The sequence below is a fragment of the Mixophyes fleayi genome (assembly GCF_038048845.1).
Source record: "Mixophyes fleayi isolate aMixFle1 chromosome 12 unlocalized genomic scaffold, aMixFle1.hap1 SUPER_12_unloc_2, whole genome shotgun sequence".
Classification (NCBI taxonomy): domain Eukaryota; kingdom Metazoa; phylum Chordata; class Amphibia; order Anura; family Limnodynastidae; genus Mixophyes; species Mixophyes fleayi.
The window spans coordinates 737,072-756,886 of NW_027445896.1; the positions used below are offsets into that span (position 1 = coordinate 737,072).

The 19,815-nt window shown below is 44.0% G+C and overlaps 2 protein-coding genes across 5 annotated transcripts in view; both read right to left on the reverse strand.

Annotated features, from left to right (window-relative positions):
- LOC142112083 (SLAM family member 5-like) overlaps positions 1-19,815 on the reverse strand; it is a 346,313-nt gene that overhangs the window by 81,859 nt on the left and 244,639 nt on the right. The gene's annotated exons all lie outside the window — the stretch shown is intronic.
- LOC142112075 (uncharacterized) overlaps positions 1-19,815 on the reverse strand; it is a 97,809-nt gene that overhangs the window by 60,653 nt on the left and 17,341 nt on the right. The window lies entirely within an intron of this gene.

Below are 19,815 nucleotides of genomic sequence, written 5' to 3' on the forward strand. Positions count from 1 at the left end.
ACACACAAGGCCACCAGGCATATGGTTGTATCGTTGTTAGCGGGCAAGGTAACCCAATGGCCTTTATTATATTGGTCCATCTTAGAGTGCAAAATCTTAACTGAAACATGTGTACTAGAAACTAAAGTGTGTTTCGCCAACAAGGCTGAACCTATAGAAACTCTAGAGTTTGCTACCAGCTCAGTAATCCTAAAAGTTCCATGAAATGCCATGAAAAAAGCTGTGCTATATAATATAGTCTCATAAGCGCTTGAAGTTACCTCCGCAAGAGACCCTATCAACTGTTTAAGTAAAAGGACAGTAATTGGATGCCTAGAATCAGTCACAGTGGGGCAAAGCTTAGCCCAGCCCTTCATGGCCTTGGAGATTATTAAACCTCTAGTGGGATCTAATCTATAATGCAATCAAGACATAAAGGATATGCCCGCTAAAATTGAAGCCATCGCTGACTTATTCAAACCACTTCTATATTTCTCCCACATAAAGTCTAGTATCTCCTCTGCCTGACCTGAAGTACTTGTGGGCTTGGAACGTAAGAAAACTTCCCACTGCCGCCAGGCCGCTTGATAAGCCAGTCTTGTAGATTGAGCAAGAGACGACTCTGCCAACCCGATCATCCCAATTCGACCCACTGCCATGCGGAAGAAGGACAAGGAATGCCGGTTAATTGAGCTGTAGGAACGAGTTCCCTAAAGCGGCGCCATTGGAAACATGAGAGCGCATCTGCGACAACATTCACTTCACCAGGGACTTGCCTAGCTTGGAAAATAATATCATACTCCAAACATTTTAACACAAGCCTGCGTAAAATATTAACCACTAGGGCAGATTATAACACCAGAAAATTACATTCTGGCTTGCTAGCCTGTGGCACCAGAGCTCCAGGGACAAAACTATAGGAAATAATGTTTTGTTAAATGTTCTTTTAAAATCATCAAAAGCTTGCGTCAGCCCTGTCCTTCACTCTCTGAGTCATCACTAGAGCTAGAAAGTGGAGGGCTATGTGTGTGTGAATCGTGTGCTGTAATAGACTCACACTCACCACTCTGACCAGATGTCCCCGGCAACACTTGTGGATCAGCTGCTACCTCTCTTCCTGGCGCAGATGCATCAAACACCTCCGAGCGAAGAGTTGAACTCCCAGTTGCCAAGGCCGTCCTTTGCACCGCTGCGCCCTCGCCTTCACCGGAAAACTGAGACACTGAAACAGATGACAAATTAGCCACATCCACAATAACCGCAGGGTTCTCATTACCTACAACATTACTAATCGGTAAGTTCTGATCAACAGGAAATGCTGTTGTGCTGACAGCAGGGAAACCTGAAGCAGGGGGATGGCCAAGGCTCTTGTCTGGCAATGGGAAACGGGAAAGATAATGGTGGTCTGGAGCCGGCATACCTACTGGCCGGGGAATGGCAGCATAAGGGGCAAATGGCAAAATTCACTGGAAGGAGGGGGGTAGGGTGCCATCCAATTCTGGGACGGGAACGTATTCACCACTGGCGTGGGAGAAGGATATGGAAGTGACCAATTTGATGGAGCAGCGGAGACCGGCTCTCTCACTGCAGCTGCTGTAAAAGGCCAGGTGGTGGGTAGAGAGGTTGATGCTGGCTGCCAATTGCCACCCTGAGAATAAACCGGGGGAGCATAACCACCCAAGCCAGCAGGGCTAACATATGAAGGTATAGGTAGATTTGCCGAGGTAACCAGTGATATTTGGGAGCAGGGATACTGCACAGGGAACAAAGAAGGAGGTGGATTATGGGAGTTTAATATCGTTGAAAAAGAGCTTGCATTCTGAGTAAATATTGGGCGACACCTATCTTTCATCCTACCCTCAGGTATGACGGGGGCATTCTATTATGTGGAACATCAATGACTGCAATGTTAGAATTCAGCCAAGGGCTAGAGGGAGTAGAGACAGTGAAACTGCAGTCTCTCTGGGAATTATCATTTAAATGAAAAGCCTAGGGGTGAGATTGTCCTCCCACTGGTGAAATATAGGATGTAGCCAGGCTCTCCAAACTATTCATGTCATGCTGAGCCTGGGGGATTCCACCTCTAAGAGGAGGAGTATGGGGCTCCACCATAGAAGCTCTGATCATGACAGAGAGAGGGGGAAGAAGATCCCCTTCTCTGCCTACCATTAGCCCCTGACAAAGACAGACCTTCTCCAGGGCTAGGCAGCGCTGCTGCCCACTCTAGAGGACGAGATCTGCGCACCCCCAAACTCCCCCGCTTCTGAATCTTCGACGGAGCTCCAGCACTGGGGAAGCCCCTGCCCTCTGTTCTCCTGCTCCCGGCCGGCCGCTCATAGTGAGCGCGTCAGCGCTATGGATGCTGGGAGCTGAGGGGGTCTGAGAAGAGGACGGGTGCCGGAAGGGAGAAATGAGGAGAAATGGACAGAAAGGAGACAAATTGACACTAGAGCTACCACTGTAGAACTGTGCTCCCACTCAGCCTGCATACCCAACAAACCATGTTACAATGCAATGGGTGCAATACTGGCTGTTTTTTCATGTAGCACACAAATACTTGTTAGCTTATTTGTACACTGAAATTTAAAGTTGATATGTGTGTGCTACATGAAAAAACAGTCAGTATTTAACTTATGTTCAAAATAATAAACTAATTTACAATTTTTTTTCAAGAAGATTTTCTTAGAAAGATGCTCCAACTCAATGGAATCAACTTCAATAAAATACAAATCTTTAAAGATTTGTCACGGCACACCTTAAAACAATCCAGCGCTCTAAAATCTCTCACATATGAACTCCGCAAGAACACTTTAAAATACCGGTGGGGATTCCCATTCCATTTGTATTGTCTCATAATGGGAAAACCACTACCCTCCGATCTCCCTCTGTCATGAAACAAGGTGTGAGGTGGTAGCTGCTGGCCAGTAGTTAACGCAACTGGACAAATAGGCGTGGAGTCTAACGCGACCCCGGTGTTAACCAGGGACCACCACAAGGAGGTATGGGCTTCGCTGCATGGGGCATGCAGGTTGAGGTTCTCAGAGTCAGTCCCTGGCGAGGCTGGTTGGTGAAATAGCAAGGTCAGACAGTTCGAGGTCAAAAGACAAACAGGAGCATTGTGCCAAATCAATATCCAAAGAGAAGACATGGGAAGCCAAAGGTCAGAGCCAGATGAGTATAGGAGACAAAATCAGGATCCAAGGAGAATAGTCAAATACAGAAACCAAGGTCACAGGTTCAAGTCAGGAAACAGGAGTCAGGAACCAGTTAGTGGGAGAATGCTGTAGCAAGGTAAGACCTAATGCTCCGGCACCTTAGGGGTGTCAGTGTCTCCTATAAATAGGGAAGCTCATTATGGCCTCGGCGGTTAGTGACATCACTGACCATTGCCACAGAGAAAGAACGCGTCCCGTTGCCTTGTGCCTAGTCACCTTCTAATTCAACTATGGCTGAAATCTGATATATATTATAAAATGAGATATAAAATAATAAATTATTTATATACTCTTCATCACTAACCAACAGTTATGTCAGGAAGGGGGTTAAATTTCAGTAAACTTCTCGCTCTCTATCATTTCTTCTATGTCAGGCTTGGCTTTCCACTCGCCAGTGCTAAAGTATTGTTTCCTGTGCAACACTGCCTCTGTTCCTGCCTCCTGACTTGTCTTATGAGTCCGAAATTCGGGAGTCTCCCGAAAATTCCAGAAGAGTAGGCTACAGCATTTACTGAAACAAACTCGACTCATTCCGTACACTACTTTACAATTCCTGATCACATATAAAGGAACATTTACTAGTAAAATCCTGTTGGGAAAAACAATTTGAGGTACAACACTCAAAGGCAGTTATACAAGTTTTACTCACCTGAAGCAATGCAAGAACTAAAGACAAGCCCAGCTAACAGCTCTGGGACCTGCATGGTGCTCCGAGTACAAGTTCAATGCTACCAGGAGCTTACCACAAGCATTCACAGATGCACTTTTCTCCGGTTTAAACTTTCTACTGATTCCACTCCTTCCACCAGGCTTCAGTCACTGACCAGAAACGAAAGTAAATAAGACTCCAGGTTTCAGTAACTGACTAGAAACGAAAGTAAATAAGACTCCAATATATGTTAATAATTGTAGACAGACTGCATGAACGGGAAATCATTTAGAAACCAGTTATAAAGAAGTTCTCTTTTATTTTTTTTAAATGCTTTTGCTTGGTAACAAATTCATATATAATGTATACATATACAAGTAACATTTATATATATAGAATAATTATACCATTGCTCCTTGTTCTGTAGCTATTTCAAATGTTGAAGGGGACAAGAACACATCTGCTGTTCCCATATTCAGAAGTTATTCTGGGGTTGCACTAATTGCACAAAACTAACTATGGAAAGAATCTAGGGCGTAGATGTGATTTTTTTTTTTAAATTTAATTTTCTTTATCTATTTTCACAGCACTGGTCATGTAATTGCATACTTACCAACATTTTCGATTACTTCCGGGAGCTGCCGGGGTGAGGTGGGCGTGCTGGGGGCGGGCCCCCGAAAATCTCGTCATTCTGGCCCCACCCCGTGACGTAATGACGCAAAACGCGTCATTTTACAGCGGGGGCAGGGCCAAACGCCACGATTCCGGGTGAATCGCGGCATTTGAACTGAATTTTAGGCAGATCAGGGAGAAATGCGGGAGTCTCCCGGACATTCCGGGAGAGTTGGCAAGTATGTGTAATTGTTGCAGAGCTATTAGTGTGTCCGCAGCCAAATGTACCCGATTTCAATCTGTTTTTTTAACTTCAGTTCTAACCAACTGTCATTTACTGTATCTGTACATGATAGTTTGGAAAACAAGAACTTTTGTTGTGCAGTTGTCTCAGGCACAGCAGCAGCATAATACAATTACTTGGTTGAATAATCCATACTTGCCAACTCTCCCGGAATGTTCGGGAGACTCCCGCATTTTGGGAGAGTCTCACGGACTCCCGGGAGAGTATGGCAATCTCCCGAACTTCCTATTGAAGTGGGCAGAATTTGGTCCAAAATGCCGCGATTCTCCGTGAATCGCTGCATTTGGCCCCGCCCCCGGTGTCAAATGACGCGTTTGAGTCATTACGTCGCAGGGGGCGGGTCCAAAATGAAGCAACTTTTTGGGGGGCGCCCCACCCCCCTCACGCCCACCTCCCCCGGCAGGCTCCCGGAAGACAACTTAATAAAGTTGGTAAGTATGGAATAATCACAGCATGCTTGCCTACATTCCCAGAATTACATTGATTCCCTTGTTTAAAGTCATCAAACTGAATAGGGGTTACTTAATACCCTAGAAAAGTTGTCCAGTTCTGAATGCTTCTTTCCTGGTTTATGGTTGGTCCCAGCACGCCCTGCCAGCAATTGGCTGGCTATCTACTGGCAAAGCATGCTGGGGTTTGTAGTTTCACAGCACCTGTTTTCTAAATTGCTTCCTTCAGGTTTTTTTCTTGTGTCTGTTATATATAGACATATATAAAAAAGTATAGGTGAAAAAGCAGAGTAGACCTGACAATTAATTAATGTGCTATGTAGTGTGGGTAGAAACATGGGAAATAAGATATAGTTGCCTTCTCTTCCGTTGGTGAAGTGGATGGGGGCGGGGCGAAATGTGTCATCCTGGCCCCACCCTCTGCTGTAAAAGGACAAAATTTGCATAGTTTAGCAGAGGGGTTGGGCCTAAAGAAGCGAATTTGGTGACCACACCCCCAGGATGCGGCAGCTTTTGGACATCTCCAAAGTTTGAAGTATGAAATAAGATCATTTCAATAAACAGTAAAATCATCTCCCCAAGTTCTTTACAATACACAGCAAGCGCCTTATCTCAAGCTCACTTTCTCGCTGTCTTGTTAAGGTCATAACTGAACTACTGGGTTCCCAACTAGTGCCCAAAGTGTTCTTATTATAATCCACCACAGAGGAGATCTTATATCTGACAGATCAGCCCACAATTCTGGTTTCCTGCTCATCTTTCATGTTGTATAAGAAAAGCAAAAGAAAGGAAATTGCAAGCAAGACCAATACAGAAACCACAGGCAATGTGGAGACTTCTATATCTAATTCTAAATAAATTCTTCACTTGTCACAAGAGGTCTTTGTTTCCTCATTTCTAGGTAAAGGGAATTTCCAGTACTGCTTAGCCCCCACTGGAATTAGTAAAGGTCAGTTCAGTAATGGTACACAGGGCAGTTTCTGTATGAGTTTAACTAGTCTAGTCCTTGATTTTATGCAAACAGGGCTCTTTCTTGTTTATTTTCAGTACACACTAAGGGGGTAGGCCAAATGCACAGTAGTGGCCAACCTGCACCTCTTTTATTCAGAGATATCCTGAGCAGCACACAACTACAGCGTATGTGGCTAAAATGGGGTCCTTCGGCTAGTGGGGTCTTTCAATGAGAGTTTCTTCAATCCAGAATAATCTGTTCTGTTTTTCTGTGCATGCACTTTGGGGATAGGTGATTGCTAATTATGTTCCCGCTGTTCCTGAGAGAATGAACTTGTGTGCCGAGGAGAGTAGAAGGAGTAAGTTCCAAGTACTGGATGTGTCAAAGGACACAGGCCTGGATATTATGCAATAACCAGTAGGGAACCAAAAGTCAGGGCAGGGCAACAGAGGGACACATGAAATAACCAATCAGTACTAGAAATCAGGGCAGGCAGCAGAGAAATACAATAAGGATGCATGCCTGGATATTATGCAATAACCAGTAGGTTCTGGAAAAAATGTTTGTTGTTCTGCTGCGGGTACTTTTGTGGTTATCCAACAGCTCGGAGTAGCTGTGTGCCTGGTGTCATCATCCTGACTGCTGGACACAGAGCGAGAGTACTTGTTTCTCTTTCACAGAAGTTGTGGCAACAGCCACTGTGACCAAGGAGACCACCGAGGTCACGAAAAAGGGGAACAGAGATGGCAACAGCAATGACAGCTGAACTCCCTGGGTCCAGCACTTGACTTGAGATGGTATTCAGTAGATCGTTAAAACAAACCCGTCCTTGGTGTGATGACATTCCTCAGCACCACCTTGTAATTTTCCACAATATTCTAACCATTTTATATTTGTGGAAGTTGATTCCGTGGCCAGTACTGCACAGAGCTGATCTAAACTACATCTCTAACTGTCATGCTAAGCCCCTTAATCACGATAAACAGAAGTAATCTGTTGGTTTTAGTATAGTTAACCAAAACCATAACCATTTAATGAATACTTGAGGTGAAACCACGTTACAAAACAAGAAGAAATTCATATTCTGCATTCAATTAAAACACTTTTGATGTTATTAAAGCTTCTCCAAAATGCACGTTATTTCCACATATAGCAATACATGTTAAGCTGACTATATGTCCCCCTTCTGGCCCATCCACACACTCTATGCAAACTACATCACCCCCTAGCACAGAAAAGCATGTATTTCTATCCAAGTAAGTACTTGTCAATAAAAAATATTAACTCAAAGTCTAAAGAATAATAATAAATGGTAGGAACTGTAGCGGGGTGTCCCCTGGAGCCGTGCCATGAAGAAGGCAAAGAAAGGAACCAAAAAGACAGAGCTGGGAGCTGCCAGGAGGCGAAGTGAAGAAGAAGATTCTACTTACCAGACCTCCAATCTAGCACAGGTAATTCTGCTTCCTCTGCTGAATTCCCCAACATTGATAACAGCGCATCTGAACAGATTTGCTCTCAACCAATCAGTGGCCTGGACAGCAAGTCAATCACTGCTCGCCATTGGCCATTTTTATTTTGGTGTAGCATCAATACCAACTGGAGCTCGCCGTGTCGCAGCCCCACCCCCTCTCACCGGCTTGTATTTGTCAATGGCAAGTGGCACAACCAGTGGAGAGAGACCTGGCAAGGAGCTCCGGAAGAAGAACACAGCCAGAACCAGTGTAGAGTACAGAGTCAAGAAAGAAGACTACAGGCTCAAGGCATAAAACATTGGCAGGTCTTTGAAGACAATAGCGGCCGGAGAGATCAATATAGAAGACAGTGGAGTCAGTCAGAAGTTCAGTGGCTGAAGATAGAAGACAGTGACAGGCAGCAGAAAGACAGTGAACGCAGGGATCAAAAAGAAGACCGCTGGAAGCCATCCACAGGAGAAGCATCATGGGGGAATAGACTATCATGGTTTCCCCTCCGCTACCAGGCCCCATTCTGTTTCCTCTTTATTCACTTAATTTGGGCACCAGGCCAGTGGGCTCATTTTCGGGCACTAGGCCTGTGGCATAGTTAGACGGGCACAAGACCATGGGACCATTAGTATGTCTCCTGTTTCATTTTGGCCACAGCCTGTGCAGAAATTTTCTAAGCTTAGAGCCTAGAAGGGGACAGATAATCAGTTTCAGACATCACTGTGGGCACCTATATTGTCCAGGCCAAGAACCTGTGTGACATCGCAGCATTAACAGTGCTCGGGCCACAGTTTTGATTACTACCAGGGCACTATATGAGTTTGTGTGGTCTCTCCGTGATTGTGTGGGTTTCCTCTGGCTACTCCATGTTCCTCCAAAATCCATGTTTAAAATATACTGGTGGTGTTAATTGGTTTCTGAAAAATTGACCTTGGTGTGTATGTGTTTGTGTAGTCGGGAATTTAGACAGAAAGCTCTAATGGGGCAAGGACTGATGTGCATGATTCAAACTTCTTTGGAAAGTGCTGAATGATATGGCGGCACAATACAAATAAGCAGTGATAATTATATTGAATTAAATATTGTTTTTATTTTATGGGCATTAGATAGGGGAGTGAATAAAAAATACGTCACTCTTCCTGCCATACCGTCTTTATTTGTAGCAGTAAATAATGAATGAAACTGCCGGATTCATTGAACACCGGAGAAATCAGTTCACTAAATGAAGTGTGAACCAGGCGCCTGTACATATAAACAATGGTAGTGGATGAGTTAATGAGTATTTATTGAAACATAATGGTGAAGTGGAGGCATAAACTTTCACCTTCTAGTGCTGCAATAATTTAAAACAAGCACAGTAAACATTCAGCAGTCCTGCTGGTATGCATAAAAGTTCCAAAAAACAGACAGCCGTCTGTTTGATACTCTTCTAATAGAAAAGTGGTTGCCAAGTCTGAAAGCAATTAAAAATTCGCCATGTGTATTAGGCCCAAACAACAATAGGTATTGTGATCTCGTTGACTGTAAAAAACTAGTATCCGTCCAAGGTGCACAGTAAATAGTCAGTTGAAAACAATGTAAGTTGGCAATTGCTTTAAGGGTGCTAACAGCTCCGGTAAACCTCATAAGGGATAGGGAACAGAGAAGGGGGTTAACTCACCCTGCTTCTGCAGGATCTATTCCACAGGTGTCCGTATGGGGAAGCCGCTGTACGAGTCTCCGTCCACGCTGTTAGACATCCAGCTGCCGAGTGAAAGTTGGTTGTTCGCGCATGCGCATGCGGATGTGATTATCCAGTCTGTATTAGCGTGATGCCGGCTTGTCAGTGAGAGATGTAAATGCTGTTGGTTATTGGTAAATCCGTTTAGATTAGGTATCCTACGCGTTTCACCCAATGAAGGGCTTCCTCAGGGATGTATGGAATAGGAGGGCAACTTAGCCTCCTTTTATAGTTTTAAAACGGAGTTTAACCAATGAAGGTCTTTATAGACCAGATGTATTGATGAGGAGATTCAAAAATAGCAGCAAGCCTTACTTGGAATCAATATAGAGCAAAAAGTGTCAATATGTGAAAAAACATATATGAAACCAGGAATGTTAAAAGGTGTAAAAAAGGATTATTGTGAAAATGATAAATATGGTCCAAATTGAAATCTTATATTTATTAAAGAAAACTGTTGAGCTCAAAATCAATATTTAAGCCTCGTGGTGTTAGAGTCTTTAATGTATAAATCCATTTACTTTCCTCACATGACATGGATCGGATGAAATCTCCTCCTCTCCATGGTCTTTTCACCTTACAGATGCCTAGAAATCGAAGCAATGAGGCATCCTTGTTGTGAAGGAGTGCAAAGTGATTGGAAACACTATGTGTCTCCAAACCTTTTTGAATGTTTCTTTGATGCTCGCTAATGCGGATATGTAGATCTCTTGCGGTCCTACCTACATACTGTTTGCCACAGGGGCACTCAAGCATGTATATCACCCCCTTGGTGTCACAGGTGATTTTATCCTTAATGGTATATGTGGCACCAGTAGCTGTTGCAGTAAATGTACAGGTGGGTTTAGTACCCCTCATATGACTAGTCCTGCATGCTAGACATCTTGTACAGTAGAAGAAACCTTTTTTATCTTCTCCCAGCCATGTGCTAATGGGTGTCTGTCTTGTAGTAGGGATACTGCTTGTTACAAGGACATTTTTAAGGTTGTTGGCCTTCTTATAGATGAACCTAGGTTTATTGGGTAAAACCTCCCTCAATTTGTCATCACCCAGAAGGATATTCCAATGTTTGCAGATAATTTTTTCTATTTTTTTGGAATCACTACTGTATCTGGTAATGAATGAGGGGGCGTCCGATGGTTCTCCAGATTTTATTGCCTTCTTTGTTAGGAGATTCTGCCTTTCCTCCTTCCTGACTTCACCAAGGGCTTTCTCTACAGGGGTACTCTCATAGCCCCTTTGTAGGAACCTTTCCTTTATAAGGTTGGCTTGGATGTCATATTGTTCTATGGTGGAACAGTTCCTCCTGATTCTGGTGAATTGACCCTTGGGAATGTTTCGCAGCCAGTTAGTATGGTGGCTGCTACAGGCCGGGATGTACGAATTGCAGTCAACCTCTTTAAGGTGTGTTTTTGTTGCAACCTGGTTATCTTCAATGTAGATCTCTAAATCTAGGAAGACAACTTTTTCTCTGCTGTAGTTAGCTGTGAATCTCATATTTAGGTCATTAGTGTTGATGTAGAGTAGAAACTCTTCTAACTGTCCTATAGTACCGGTCCATACGCACAACACGTCGTCTATGAACCTGTACCATTTGTGTATATATTCTGTGAACGGGTTGTTGTTCCATATGGTAAGATTCTCCCAGTGGGCTACAAACAAATTCGCGTAACTAGGCCCCAAATAGAGCAATGGATAAGTTTGAAACATACATCGATATCCATAGATTTATCCGCAAGCTTACTTTAAAGAGATATTTTATCAAGGATCAGAAAGACATTGCCTCCACCACAACACCCAAGAGCAATAGAGAATTACTTGACAAATACACTCACACAACCTTAAGAAACAAATCTACATTTTACCCTAACTACATGAAAGGATCTTTTGTAAACACGTTTCAGAAACTAGTTGAAAATGACCTAGAGCAATTGAAAATAAAAGAAAATAGCTCTCATTGCAATATAAGTAAGGCAGAGATGAGAGCCATTAAAGAATTGAAGGAGAATCACGACATTGTCATCAAACCAGCGGACAAAGGAGGGGGGATCACTGTCCTTAACACCACTGACTACCTAACGGAGCTGGAAAGGCAATTGAGTGACTCAGATACATATGAGCATCTCAACGGTGACCCCCTAACCCATTATCAATGTGACTTAGTGCAATTACTTAAAAGTGCATCAGAGGAGGGAATACTTAATAAAACAGAATTGGAGTTCCTTAGGATCAAGGACCCAAGATTACCTGTTATATATCAGCTCCCCAAGTTGCATAAGTCACGCACCAACCCACCTGGAAGACCAATTGTCTCTGGGATAAACTCCCTCACTACCAACCTGTCGAGCTACATAGACTTCTTTCTGCAACCACTGGTCACTCAGCAAAGAAGTTACTTGAGGGACACCAGCCACACTTTGGAAATACTACAGAGTGTCCAATGGGAAGAAGGATTTATTCTCCTTACATGCGATGTAACTTCATTATACACGATTATAGATCATGACAAAGGTTGCCAGCATGTTAGTCACATTCTAAGAGAAGAATCTAACCTCCAAGTAGAGCAAATAGAATTTCTTCTGCAAAGCATACGCTTTGTTCTACAGCATAACTACTTCTGGGCAAACAGTGGATACTACAGACAAGTTCGCGGGACTGCGATGGGCGCGAAATTCGCGCCTAGTTACGCGAATTTGTTTGTAGCCCACTGGGAGAATCTTACCATATGGAACAACAACCCGTTCACAGAATATATACACAAATGGTACAGGTTCATAGACGACGTGTTGTGCGTATGGACCGGTACTATAGGACAGTTAGAAGAGTTTCTACTCTACATCAACACTAATGACCTAAATATGAGATTCACAGCTAACTACAGCAGAGAAAAAGTTGTCTTCCTAGATTTAGAGATCTACATTGAAGATAACCAGGTTGCAACAAAAACACACCTTAAAGAGGTTGACTGCAATTCGTACATCCCGGCCTGTAGCAGCCACCATACTAACTGGCTGCGAAACATTCCCAAGGGTCAATTCACCAGAATCAGGAGGAACTGTTCCACCATAGAACAATATGACATCCAAGCCAACCTTATAAAGGAAAGGTTCCTACAAAGGGGCTATGAGAGTACCCCTGTAGAGAAAGCCCTTGGTGAAGTCAGGAAGGAGGAAAGGCAGAATCTCCTAACAAAGAAGGCAATAAAATCTGGAGAACCATCGGACGCCCCCTCATTCATTACCAGATACAGTAGTGATTCCAAAAAAATAGAAAAAATTATCTGCAAACATTGGAATATCCTTCTGGGTGATGACAAATTGAGGGAGGTTTTACCCAATAAACCTAGGTTCATCTATAAGAAGGCCAACAACCTTAAAAATGTCCTTGTAACAAGCAGTATCCCTACTACAAGACAGACACCCATTAGCACATGGCTGGGAGAAGATAAAAAAGGTTTCTTCTACTGTACAAGATGTCTAGCATGCAGGACTAGTCATATGAGGGGTACTAAACCCACCTGTACATTTACTGCAACAGCTACTGGTGCCACATATACCATTAAGGATAAAATCACCTGTGACACCAAGGGGGTGATATACATGCTTGAGTGCCCCTGTGGCAAACAGTATGTAGGTAGGACCGCAAGAGATCTACATATCCGCATTAGCGAGCATCAAAGAAACATTCAAAAAGGTTTGGAGACACATAGTGTTTCCAATCACTTTGCACTCCTTCACAACAAGGATGCCTCATTGCTTCGATTTCTAGGCATCTGTAAGGTGAAAAGACCATGGAGAGGAGGAGATTTCATCCGATCCATGTCATGTGAGGAAAGTAAATGGATTTATACATTAAAGACTCTAACACCACGAGGCTTAAATATTGATTTTGAGCTCAACAGTTTTCTTTAATAAATATAAGATTTCAATTTGGACCATATTTATCATTTTCACAATAATCCTTTTTTACACCTTTTAACATTCCTGGTTTCATATATGTTTTTTCACATATTGACACTTTTTGCTCTATATTGATTCCAAGTAAGGCTTGCTGCTATTTTTGAATCTCCTCATCAATACATCTGGTCTATAAAGACCTTCATTGGTTAAACTCCGTTTTAAAACTATAAAAGGAGGCTAAGTTGCCCTCCTATTCCATACATCCCTGAGGAAGCCCTTCATTGGGTGAAACGCGTAGGATACCTAATCTAAACGGATTTACCAATAACCAACAGCATTTACATCTCTCACTGACAAGCCGGCATCACGCTAATACAGACTGGATAATCACATCCGCATGCGCATGCGCGAACAACCAACTTTCACTCGGCAGCTGGATGTCTAACAGCGTGGACGGAGACTCGTACAGCGGCTTCCCCATACGGACACCTGTGGAATAGATCCTGCAGAAGCAGGGTGAGTTAACCCCCTTCTCTGTTCCCTATCCCTTATGAGGTTTACCGGAGCTGTTAGCACCCTTAAAGCAATTGCCAACTTACATTGTTTTCAACTGACTATTTACTGTGCACCTTGGACGGATACTAGTTTTTTACAGTCAACGAGATCACAATACCTATTGTTGTTTGGGCCTAATACACATGGCGAATTTTTAATTGCTTTCAGACTTGGCAACCACTTTTCTATTAGAAGAGTATCAAACAGACGGCTGTCTGTTTTTTGGAACTTTTATGCATACCAGCAGGACTGCTGAATGTTTACTGTGCTTGTTTTAAATTATTGCAGCACTAGAAGGTGAAAGTTTATGCCTCCACTTCACCATTATGTTTCAATAAATACTCATTAACTCATCCACTACCATTGTTTATATGTACAGGCGCCTGGGGACCACCCCAAGTTTTTCTTGTGGTCTTTTCACAGTTCAACCAGGGAGGAGGGGTCCCCCCCGTTTACATTGTCCCCATTTTGGCAGCCATCACCGATATCAACTGGTGTTTGCGCAGATATATAATATTTTTCTATACGAAGTGTGAACCAGGGCTGGCGTGTTGTGATTTATCTATAAGTTCCTTAAAGAGACATATACATTGAAAATCTTGTTACAAATAAAAAACAAGCGTATACAATCAATAAGAAAAGTATTGGAAAAGGAAAGCGTTGATATCAGATCCTATAACAAAATGTTCTTAAGAGTAATTATAAAACCTATGCTGCCTATTCCATAACCATCATAGAGATGTGTCTGTATTCATTTAAATATTACAGAAATACATACTGAATGCCTATAAAATAAATATAATTAGTACACAGAAATATGCGTATAAAGTACAAAAAAATCATAGTTAGGGGGACTCGGGAAGAGTGGAAAATGAGGCTCTACTATATGACATTAGGCCTAGTGTCAGAGACAAAATCAAAAAGGTGTTTTACGTTGATATGTTTACCTTGACTGATGAAGGCAAAAAAGGTCTTGAGGCTGCGATGGGCAGGAATGGTGAGGGGGAGGAGAGTTACAAAACTTTCCCCAGGTGGGTGAAAGGTTTTTGTGTTTTTGCAACCCTTTACACGGATTTTAGGCCAGAGGAACAGGTCGAGGTAGGGAAGTATCTACACTTAGTTACAGACGTTTTCTTAAAGGACGGGCCGGTTATTTGGAGGAATTACGATGAGATGTTTTGCAAAAAGATGACGGGGCGGGGGAAATTGCCGTTAGGTTTTAAAGACATAGATACGTGGATGGACCTCATGAGGCCAAGTAGTCAGCGACAGGGGGTTGCGCAAGGGAGGAGGTTTCCTGGGGCAGGGAGGGCGCAACAAACCCTCCCCGGCAAATGAAAGTGCTTCGCTTTCAATTCAGGGTCTTGTCAGAGGGGGGCGGCCTGCAGATTCCGCCAGCCACTCCTGCTCCAACTGTGGCGGGTTTCACCCCGCATCAGAGTGTGTTAGAACCAGAGGTGGGGGTGGGAGAGGACGTGGGGCTGCTACAGCAGCTCCGGGTCAAGGCCAAATCCCCAGTTAAGCTTGAAGTTTTAGACAAGTGGCTGTCACTTTATAGTGATGCCGAGGCCGCAGCCATAATTCGGGAAGGTTTTCATTTTGGATTTAGAATCCCTATTTTTAAAAAATTTAATTTACCATGGCCCCGCAATCTGAAATCAGCTTTTATATTCCCGGAGATTCTGGACGAAAAAATTGCAAAGGAAGTCCGTTTAGGCAGGATGGTGGGGCCTTTCTTAAACGTACCCATTCCAAATTTGGTAGTTTCCCCGGTGGGCGTAGTGCCCAAAAAAGCAGAGGGGAAGTTCAGACTCATTCAACACCTATCTTACCCTTTTGGCGAGTCAGTAAATGACGCCATTGACCCAGCAGTCAGCGCTGTCCAATATCAGTCATTTGAGGAGGCCCTTGCTCTAGTTCAGGAGTGTGGGGAGGGGGCATTAATGGCCAAGATTGATATAGAGTCAGCTTTCCGTCTGTTGTCTCTCCATCCTGAATCGTTCCAGTTTATGGGCTTTAGACACCGCGGCAGTTTCTATGTCGACCGCTGCCTGCCCATGGGTTGCTCGATTTCATGTGCTCTTTTCGAGAGGTTTAGCAGCTTTCTCCACTGGTGCATTCAGGCCGGAACGGGACACAGGGGGATTGCTCACTACCCAGACGATTTCTTGATTATTGGTCCTGACAAGTCCAGCAGGTGCCTAGAGGTGCTTCAATCAGCGCAAGCCCTTTTTACAGTTATGGGAGTTCCCATTGCCAGCGATAAGACCGAGGGTCCTTCCCATTGTTTAGCTTTTTTAGGCATTGAGATTGACTCACAAGTAGGTTGTTGTAGGCTCCCCGAGGATAAGTTGAAGAAACTGGGGGAAGAGATTGGGATGGTGTTTTGCTCTCCCTACATGTCATTAAAAAAAGTTCAGTCACTTCTGGGGCTTTTTAACTTTGCGTGTAGAGTGATTCCAATGGGCAGGGTTTTCTGTCGTAAATTGCAAAGAGCCATAGCGGGTAAGAGTAAACCCCATGCAGCGGTCAGGCTATCACAAGAAATTAAAGACGATCTTCAGGTATGGCAGATGTTTCTTAAGGAGTTTAACGGGAAAAGGATTTGGCCCACCCCTCCGAAAAACAACGCTACCCTTGAGCTTTTCACGGATGCTTCGGGATCGCAGGGTTTCGGAGCTTACCTGGGTGGTCAGTGGTGTGCGGAGGCTTGGCCAGAGTCGTGGCATAGTAGTGGATGGGTTAAGAACTTGGTTTTGTTGGAGCTATTCCCGATTATTGTTGCCATAGAGCTATGGGCTGTCACCCTACGGGGCAAGCACGTTGTTTTTTGGTGTGATAACCTAGGGGTAGTTCAGTCAGTTAATAGCCAGAGCGCATTTTCCCCGCAGCCGATAGCTTTGTTGCGTCACCTTGTACTTCAGTGCCTTGAGTACGAAATAACTTTTAATGCAGGTCATGTTCCCGGGGTTAACAACGAAATAGCAGATGCCTTGTCTCGATTTCAATGGAGGAGATTTCGTGAACTGGCCCCTCAGGCAGATAGCAGAAGCATTCCCTGTCCCCCTTATGTTTGGCAGATCATCACGCCGGCATAAGAGGTCTAGCGGAACGCGGCCTAGCACAATCGACCTTGCGGGTCTATCGGGCAGCGTGGCGGCAGTGGGTCCATTTCAGTGCCTCCAAGGACCAGTCGGAGTCAGGACAGCGGGATGCGGTGAAGGAGTTCATGTGGTTGAAGTTTTGTGAGGGAGCATCTAAGGCTAGTATGTCTTCTACTCTGGCGGGCATTTCGTTTATGTCTCGACTGAATGGCACGGTAGACATAACTAAAGGCTTTTTGATATCTAAGGCTTTGAAAGGTTGGGCAAAGGAGAGACCGGCCAATGATGACACGCGCCAACCGATTACCATACAGATTTTAGCCCAGCTTATGAGGATTTTAGTGGAGGTGGCTTGGGACGAGTATGAGGTCCTGCTTTTTCGTACTGCGTTTAGCCTGGCATTTTTTGGGGCTTTCAGGGTATCGGAACTAGTGAGGCAAGCGGCAGGTTATGTCTCCGCAGGTCTTCTTACTGAAGACGTGGTCATACGTGAGGATCATCTAAGCGTTAAGATAGCCCGATCAAAAACGGATCAGAGGGGGAGAGGTTGCTGTTTACAATTGCAGGCCCAAAAAGATAAAGAGTTATGTCCAGTCGAATTAACCACCCAATTTAGTCTAATTAGGCCTTCCAACTCAATTTTCCTAATACATAAGGATAAGGCGCAGCTTATCAGATATCAGTTTAATGCGGTCTTGAAACAGGCGATAAAGTTGCTAGGCCTTAACCCTTCTCTTTTCAGCTCACATTCCTTTAGAATTGGTGCGGCCACCTCCGCGGCCTTGTCGGGAGCTTCGGTGGACGATATTAAATCACTGGGGAGATGGAAATCTTCGGCTTATCAAAGTTACATTAGGCCTAATGTTTAAAGTTGATTAATGTTACACGTGAATGTTGTGGTTATTTGACTTCTGTGCTTATTTTTGCTTTTTCTCCCTGATGCTTTCATTATTATTGTTTGTCACTGTCAGATAGCTCCAGACCCTTATCTTCATTGCCGTTTGTTCAATCCTCCTATCCCCTACCCTGTTACTCAAGGCTTATCTGCTCGTCGCGTTGAGCGAGGGCGCGAAGGGCTTTCTCCTGTTTTTTTTTCTCCAGAGGCCTGATTAGTGGTGTGCCTCTGGGGTTTGACCGGGTTTCACCTTCGTGTGAGTAACTTACCCTTACCCAAATCCATTTCTCCCCGTTTACTTTTCCTTGCCAGCTATTCTCCAGGCCCGTTATGGGCTGCCTTCGTCAAAATTCCTATGTGCACCTCCGTGCTGTGTGTGATGATCCGGTAAAGATTGCAGTATTAACTCTTGTCTCTTTTTAGATGATGGGGTTACTGCGAGAGATGTGTGGATCATCGGGCACTCTTATATTTTCTGGGCAGCTAACCAGACGGGGGTGCAGACGAAGTTTACCAGCATAGGAGATAGACGGGTTTGTTGGTTAGGTAAACGGGGGTTTAGTATGGGGAGGTCTCTTGCCCTGGTTAAGACAGCTGATTGAACGATGGGGAGCCCCTGACATATTAGTTATCCACCTTGGGGGGAATGACCTGGGTAAGGGTAAGTCCCTGGAGCTAATTATACAAATGAGAGAGGCCCTTCACTATATTAACAAGACATGGCCATCAATTATTCTGGGCTGGTTCGCTATGATTCCGAGGCTGTCGTGGCGATCACAGATCCCTCTTAAAAAGATCCTGATAATGGAGAGGAAACTTAATAGTGCGCTTCGGAAGGTTGTTAGGTTCCTTGGAGGTTTTGTGGTAGATCACCCGGAGATAGCAGCGGATAGGGTGTATCTGTATAGGAGAGACGGTGTGCACCTCTCGGACGAGGGGTTGTGTATTTTTATGGAGAGCATTGATTTGGAGGTGAGGAGAGTGCTCGGTTTTGTTGGTGGCGGGCTGCTTGGCCTTTAGGGCCGGTAGCGTGGGAGGAAGGCACTGTGATCAGCGGCTGATATAGACGGCTCTATCGTGATTGGTCGCAGGTATCTGTCCCCTTACAAGGCAAGCGGTTACTCTTGTCCCTTCCATGGGGAGGGGCCTCGCCCGGCTCAGTGAGGGAGGGTGAGTGAGTAGTGAGGTGAGTGCAGTTTACTCTGACGTCAGGTTAGGGCCGGCCAAGCAGTGGGGTTATGAGAGAAGTGGGTGGACTTAAGGCTATATTGCCATGTCCACGCTTGGTTGGGTATCGCTGGAGCTGATCTTCAGTGCCCTTTCTCCGCCACCAGGTTTAATTAGGTTATAATAAAAATATTTTTTAGTGCCACTTACTTAAGCCTCCGTGTCTTTTATATAAGTCTTTATTTAACATAAGCGGTTATACTATTTAGGGTATTGTGTGGAACGAAGAGCATACACAGTGAACTATTTAATCTATACAAAGGCAATCTATATTACAGAACATTTGGTAGTTATATTGAGACAATCTATCATTTTAAAAAAAGTTTCACAAGTTTAGAACAGATTCCATGACTTCAGAAAGTAGCATGACGGCTTTTGTGTAGAAGTTCATGGGGGAGGGACACAGTCTTTGCCCACCCAACAGAAATCATTGCCCCCCTCTGTTCCTCTCTGTTTCTACACCTCTGGGTGCAATGTAAACCAGGTACTATATGAGTTGTATTGCTTACATAGAGACAACATGTTATCATTTTTATTGTGTTGAAATGCTAGTAAAATAAACTAGAGTGCTGAAAATGAAAGTGGTCAGTTGCTGACGTCTATTATAGGACATGTCACTTAAAAAGTTTGTATGTCTGTTATATTTCCTATTCATTGAAGGGAAGTAAGCTTTGCATTGTGAGAGCCTGCATCGTGCTGAAAGGATGCTTAACAAGACCCCAGAGCGGATCTTTATCATGCTGTCCGTCTTTCTTCTGGTTTCAGGTGAGAAAAACTACAGTGTAGATAGTC